The 7,006-nt window shown below is 39.8% G+C and overlaps 1 protein-coding gene across 1 annotated transcript in view; it reads left to right on the top strand.

The window, feature by feature from the left end:
* Positions 1-7,006, top strand: part of MYPN (myopalladin) — a 46,268-nt gene that overhangs the window by 27,861 nt on the left and 11,401 nt on the right. The gene's annotated exons all lie outside the window — the stretch shown is intronic.

The following is a 7,006-nucleotide window of genomic DNA, read 5'->3' as shown; positions in this document are numbered from 1 at the left end:
CAGGACATTTCGGAGAGCATTTCAACTTAATGGTTAGGGTTGTTTGAGGAAGCTGCTAGAACCCTTTCTTCCAGTTTGTGTTGGAGAAAAGAAACAGAGGCAGACTGAGAAAGACACAGATAGAGAGAAAGAGAGTGACTCTCCTACATAGGAACTAGGACAAACACCTGGAATCTTGTCCTTGCTGTAGTGGATGGGTCAGTATTTCTGCAAAGTGCAAGAGGACAAGAAGGACAAAGAACTTCCCTGTCCACTCATCTCCACCCACATGATGTTTTATTAGCACGGAGCTCAGAGCTTCCTCTTGCAGACTGAGGTTGAAATCTTGTAAGAAAAAGCATCCAAGTCTCAAAATCTCAGTGAGTGTCTGGGGTACTGCACCGTTCGATGAAAGGAGAGCACAGCCAGTGTTATCTCCACTTCCCAAAATCTGTCTGTCTAGTCCATTGGGCCTTTTATCTTCCTTACAAGTAAAATATCTTGGTAACGTTCAGTTAGAACACCTTGTGTGGAAACAAAAAGAATTGCGGGGAGAAAAGTGCAGACAGAAAACTTGGGGTGATTTTGGCAAATGGAAAAAAAATATAAATGTGCAATGTAAACTGATTCTTTTACTCTGGTATTTGAAAACATTTACAGGCTTCACCAATAAGACTATAGAGAAAATCCAGCTTTACAGGCAAAATGTAGACATTAATGATATTAGCTCCTCAAAACTTTGATATATCAATAATATAAAAATAGAAAAATGAGGTAATTAACTATCAAAATCCTGTACAGTAATAAAAATAAAGGAATGAACTGTACAATAATAACAGAAAGGAGAGTTAAGTACCTGGGCCTCGTTTATACTTTTTGGTTATAAGATAACCAAATAACAATAAACTGTGCTCACATATCTGTGTCATTGACTATGAAGAATACGATGTGGCAATGCTGGTTGGTTGTCTCTTATGCAAAACCCAGATAGCAGCATGGTCATTATATTTTAGGACAAAGAGTAAAGCTACAGCTGTTCAGAAAATAATGCACAGCCCTCAAATGAATATTCTTTACTTTTGCTAGAGAATACTTTAAAAGAAATTTCAGAGCAGAAGAGACACAGGGTTTGTCCAAAAGCTTTCAGATCATTAAAAACCACAGCCTCTAAAGCCATATGCAGAACCCAACTCATTACACAGGCCACCTCACTACTAACACCTCAACACTGATCAAATCCTCATCTCCTTGCAGTTCCACTACTAAGCAGTCAGCCTCAGAAAGGTCACAAGAATCACCAAGAACTCTGTTCCCTAGAGGACAAGAATTACACTTAATTCAATCACTCCAAAAACGTCGCCCAAAACCAGGCTTCACATCACTTCCCCAAGGTCTGCAAATGTAGGCAAATTTGGACTGAGGGTGGGAATTAAACCCCAAGGAGTCTCACAGAAACTTGTTCGCTCTGTACTAGGAATTAAGAGATTTAAGAACCTGACCAAGACAAACTATCAGATCTTCACATTAATAGGTATAAACTTCAAATAATCATGGGAAAGAAGAGTTGAACAACCACTCGTAGCTGTCTTCTCAAGATCTAGATCTAATCGAAAACAAAGTACAGACAGGTTTTCCTGGTAAGGATCCTGGCTTGCATCACCTCAGAAAGGGAACCTCAGCTCCTCATGCTTTCACTCACACTCCTGAGCTGCTCACTCCAGCTGGTAAGTCTGTGGCAGCTGGAGATGCAAATCTCATTTGCTTTCTCTTCTGTTTTCCTTTTGCTCTGTCACTTTGAGATGAACTGAATTTCGAATATTGTCTAGCTGTGTACCACAGACGACTTGCTAGACTCTGCCAGGGTTTGTGTTTGCATTTGGATAGCATGGTATTCATACCTTGTGCCATGTAAGAGGGCCCAACTACAAGAAGGAAGTTGCTTCAGTGACACCTTTCCATGGGACATAAGTGAAGAAAAGCATGCACATTGGCTCTGGGTTTTTTTCGATTCCCACTGCTGAAAGAGAGAGGGAGGGGGACAGAGGGAGAATTCAAACTAAATAGAAGATTTCAGAGTAGCCTAGATTAAACGTTAAAGTGAAGGAGTGTTACAGCTTGGAAACAGACACTGAGATGCAATATTTGCCAGTTTCTTAGATAAACTGTCAACTAGATTATACAGTAACTCTGCCAAAAAGCCAGTCTAATAAAAGTTACAAAACTGAGATTAAAACGTAAAATTTGTCTAGAGCTGGCAGTGAGTAGAACTATGTTTTTATACAGTATACGAGAATCAACATTCAAATAAAGTTATTCTAGCCTTTCTATCTGTGGTAATTTCCACAGGTTACTATGCTAACATCAGAGGGTTATGATGCTACAAGCTTCTACTGACTGTAAGCATGTATTTTCACTAAGATCTGAATCTTGCTAAAGTCAACAGAAGACAAGGTTTAACTTCAACAGATCCAGGATTTTAGAACTCATATTCACACACAAAGATACTTAAAAACTTACAGGAATTACTACAGTCTATGCAATTCCTCTTTTTTTGCCAAAAAGGTTCACAGGCAGCAGAATGGCCCCGGAGCTAGATTACTTGACTCAAGATCTAGGAGAACATGATCCAACTACCTGCTCTGCCGCAGACTTTCTATGTTACCTTAACAGGTCACTTAGCTTCTTTAGGCATCAATTTCTCATACCTAAAATGCAAGTAATAGCCTTGCCCTGAAGGGTGTCTTGCTGTCAGGTGCTCAAAAAATTATGGTAATAGGGCCAAACAGATCAATCACAGAGACAAAGTGATGTGAATCTGTACCTCCAACAAAACCTGCACTGAGAGAAGATTTTGTTTGCCGTAATGGTCAAATTACAACTATCCAGCAGCTCCCTACAACAATATTGCCAAGACAGTGCAAAGGCTCACAAGAGCCCAGAAGAGAAGTTACATTTCACTTCTCCACCTGCCCCAAATTCACACTAGAAGTTGTCTTTTTTTTTTTTTTCCTTTTGAGGTCACTTTCTTCTAGCTCACTCCTGCAGAACAGGTCACTGTGGAATGGGATGATGGCCAGCGATGGCAGGAAGGATGTGTGGGAACATACGAATATGAGCAGGGAAGGAAGCAAAGGAACGCTGCTGCTAGCACTAGCTGGCAACTAAACTGGTTCAGCTACATTGTCAAATCATATACTGGATACGCTACATGTCTCTGTGGCCATGCAGCTCACTTACAAGGTGCTACTAATAACCAGAGAAAAATGGTACACAGCTGCTTAAGCTACACATTCACCAGCACATTTCCTGGCTTTGCTCTGGCCAGTTTTAACAGTCTGCCAGTTTTAACCCTTCTACCTATAGCCTGCCAATATTAATGCAACCACCACTGCCTACTCTCCTTTTGCATATAAGTGAAATATCTAGGTTTCAAAAGCTGTTCCCTATTCAGCATATATATATAGATAATTATACAGATGCATCAAGAAATGTGAGAGAAAACCTGTCTGTGATTAACTTCAAAGTGACCCCATGAAACGCATTTCTTCCTCTACCATATTTTCTTCTGCAAGTGGACAAGAAAAGGAAGAACTGCCCATATTTTTTAAGGAAGTCAAGTTTGTATGATGTTAATATCTTCAGCACATCAGTCAGGAAAACATGACACGCTGTGTTCACAGAAAACTTTTTCAGTTCTACAACAGAGGCAAGAAATATTAGTTTAATTACGGTTTGAATATAATTGCTTTAAGTTTATGTTAGTTGGTTAGACAACTTAAGACAAACAATGTTAACTGTCTCTATCAGTATTGTTTGGTTTCATCTGTAGGCCCTCATGGTGACAGCAACCCTATACTATTAACTGCTTATCAAATACCACAACTTCTTTTGAACAGCAATGAATCTGAAAAAAAAAGGCATTATGAAGAGTTTCTGACTAAATTGAACTATCTGTAAACAATACTGGACTCACGCATTAACTCGCAGTATTTCATTCCCTCTTAACTCTACTCTGTAGCATTTTGTTCTGGCATCAGTATCTTACTCATTAACATCATGCCTTAGAAGTGTAATGGTAATACCTTCCTAGTCCCTTTACTTCCCTCTGCCAGAGAACGCTGTATGATGAAAAACTTGCTTCAGGGACAAGCAACGATTCCCCAGTCTTTATACAGTTGAAGATATACTACAAGTACAAAAGTACAATACTGCCTTTTTAATTTGAAACACTATTCTTGTCATTAGCAATTTTAATTTCCAAAACCTGCTTTTGACACAGTCACCGGAAAACTGAACTAAAGAAAAATCTGATCAAGAGATTAGTTACATCATTCTGAAAAAAGTCATCACATTCATGCTTTGTAGGTCTAATGAAACATGCACGTAGCTCAAAAAAGGTGAAGACTCTATACAACTATGACAGTCCAGTGGCAGATTCATGTACTGCCATAAAAGAATGATGTTAACTGTTGGTAAAGTTCACAGGGCAGTAAATAACTCATCTGCTGATTTCCAGATCATGCAGATTGAATGGTTTCATATGTGGGAGCAAATGCAGGCGTCTTATTTTTTTTTCCTTGTTCTTTATTATGTTGCACTTAACAACAAAAAGGTGTTGGCACTTCCAAAGGCCCTCTTTCAATTTTTAGTCTTCTAGACTAAACAGGCAGAAATTAGACTCTGTACCATATGACAAGTCATTAGATTATGAAAAAGGAAGGAGAGAAAGAGGTTATGCCTAGCTTAATTACTCCTTAATTAGCCTCCACATTGCCAAAGGCCATACAGCATGTGAAATCCCTGAAAACAATTTCACTCTTAGAAGAATTACATACAGTATCTGCAGGTCCTACTGAAAAATTCAGAGACTCAAGCTGATCATTTCTCAGTAGGACAAATTATTTTTGCCAAAGATTTTGCTCTCTGCTTGTCAAAAACTACCTAAACAACATAAAGGAAACTATTTAAGCTCTCAAAGAAATGGAAGGAAAACAAAACTTCAAATATGTTCTTCAGTATATTGCTGGCAATAAAGTACTTAGGTCTGAATTCCTTAATTTATGGGAGACTCTAAAACCCAAATATGACTGTAGTCCATTTTGGTGACATGGCTGCTGCTTAAAACATAGTAGTCAATCCCTGATTTTCACTTGATTCTTCATTCCTAAAAACACACAGGCTTTTTGTCAGTATCACGGGTAAAAGACTGATTGCTTAACTTTCCCTTAGAACACTATAATCAGCTCTTGCCCTCTAAAGGGAAAAACTACAGCTTTGGTCTGTCAGAAATCAGAGATTCTTAGATTTTGTGCTGGTTTAACTGAGATTAGAATTTGATCTATGGAAGTGATTTGTTGAAACTTGTGTTTCAAACTGTGCGACCTAGCCTAGGTGATCCTGCTCTGGCAGGGGTTGGACTGGATGATCTTTCGAGGTCCCTTCCAACTCCTAATATTCTGTGGTTCTGTGAAACATACTGTGTGAAAGAATAGCTCACCAAGATGAAACTTTATAAGCCTGTTTGCTGATCACCAGCTGTTGGCCAGCACACAGAGCAAACAAAGCCAACTGACAAAGTGGATGATACCATCTAGTGGCTGTCTCTCTCCTGATGGCACATCTCGCAGGGTTCTACAGACCTGCAAGCTCAAAAGCTCCTGCTTGGCAAAGCTGTACTCGCAGTGGTGCATTTGAAGAGAGTAGCAGAGAGCAGACTGCCCCTGTCAGAGTGGAGGGACAGTGTTACAGGCAAGGAAGGTATCTTGAAGCAGGGACCTAGCAACCTAAGCTCCCTCTGAACACTTCGGTTACCTCATAATTATCAGCACTGCTCCAAAGTCTGAGCTGTCTGCCTTTTCCTACCATAGAGACTCTTTACTAGAGCTGACCCTACAGCAACCCCCCAAAAAAGATTTTAGATGAAGAGACCAATATGCAACTTCTACTGTTACAGTACCAAAATTAGATATTACCAGGGCATTTATCCCACCATGGCAATTGCCAGCTTTTTTTACTCAAGCTTCGTGGCTGCCATGTTTTCCGCCTCTCACCCCTAAGTTCCAAACCTCTGTCTCCTCAGAACTCCCTTGTAACCTCTCAACCTTTGGCCACTTCTTTCTCCTTGGTCTCCTGAAGAAATCAGAAGACTCTGTCAGCTAAAATTTTGTGCTGCCTCTCCAACTTTGCTCCTTACTATTTGGGAACTACTGTTCAAGAGCATAATCAGCAGTACGATGGAATGGCTAAGTGATCAGGGATGTAAGTCCCAGTCATTTGGGATCTTTGCTGGTTCTTTAATTAACTTTCTGTAAGATTTCAGACAAGATGCATTTTCTGAACCTTGTTTTTCAGCAAATGGAGTATATCTAAGGATAGTCTATATCCTTATTTACTATTCACTAGTTTCTAAAATCTATTTAAAAAATGGTAATTTCTCAAGTATTTCACTTCCGAGCCATGGATCATTTCCTTCTTATAACAAAGCAACAAAACCCATTGTAATAGCACTATCTGACAGACTGAAGTGAGATTCCGAAGATCCATGCTTGCCACAGAAGTAGTATAAAACATAAACCTGCTCTCATCAGTGCCTTTCAACAGAAGCAGGAATTCAAGCTCTGGACTTGCAAACTGACTTGGTGACTGGTGCAGGCCTACAGGCAAGCTTCCCCACAAGATAGTTTATAATGACTTGAGCAAGATATTCTTGTCTATGTTAGTGTGGGTAGGCAGTGTCTGCTACCAGAAAAGTCCATTCAGGTGTATCTGTGGTGCTTCACCGTGCTCAGGACAAACAACAGTTTGGTGTCAAAAGCTGAAGCTGGCTGTTGGTCTGAAGCTTCACATGTCACAGCAAGAGACATTTGGTCATCTTCATGCAAACAGCTAAGTAACAAGAGGGCTCTAGTTGACTTCAGGGGATTAGAAGGAGGTTCATAATCACATCAAACTACCTGGAAACGGTCACTTATGTAGGAATAGACTGTTTTTCTTGCGTCATCTGTTTAATCTACTAAGGACTTAAATG

This window comes from Mesitornis unicolor, unplaced genomic scaffold (genome assembly GCF_000695765.1).
Source record: "Mesitornis unicolor isolate BGI_N332 unplaced genomic scaffold, ASM69576v1 scaffold17493, whole genome shotgun sequence".
NCBI classification, from domain to species: Eukaryota; Metazoa; Chordata; class Aves; order Mesitornithiformes; family Mesitornithidae; genus Mesitornis; species Mesitornis unicolor.
The sequence above is the reverse complement of the archived record's forward strand: the minus strand, read 5'-3'. Positions and strand labels throughout refer to the sequence as shown.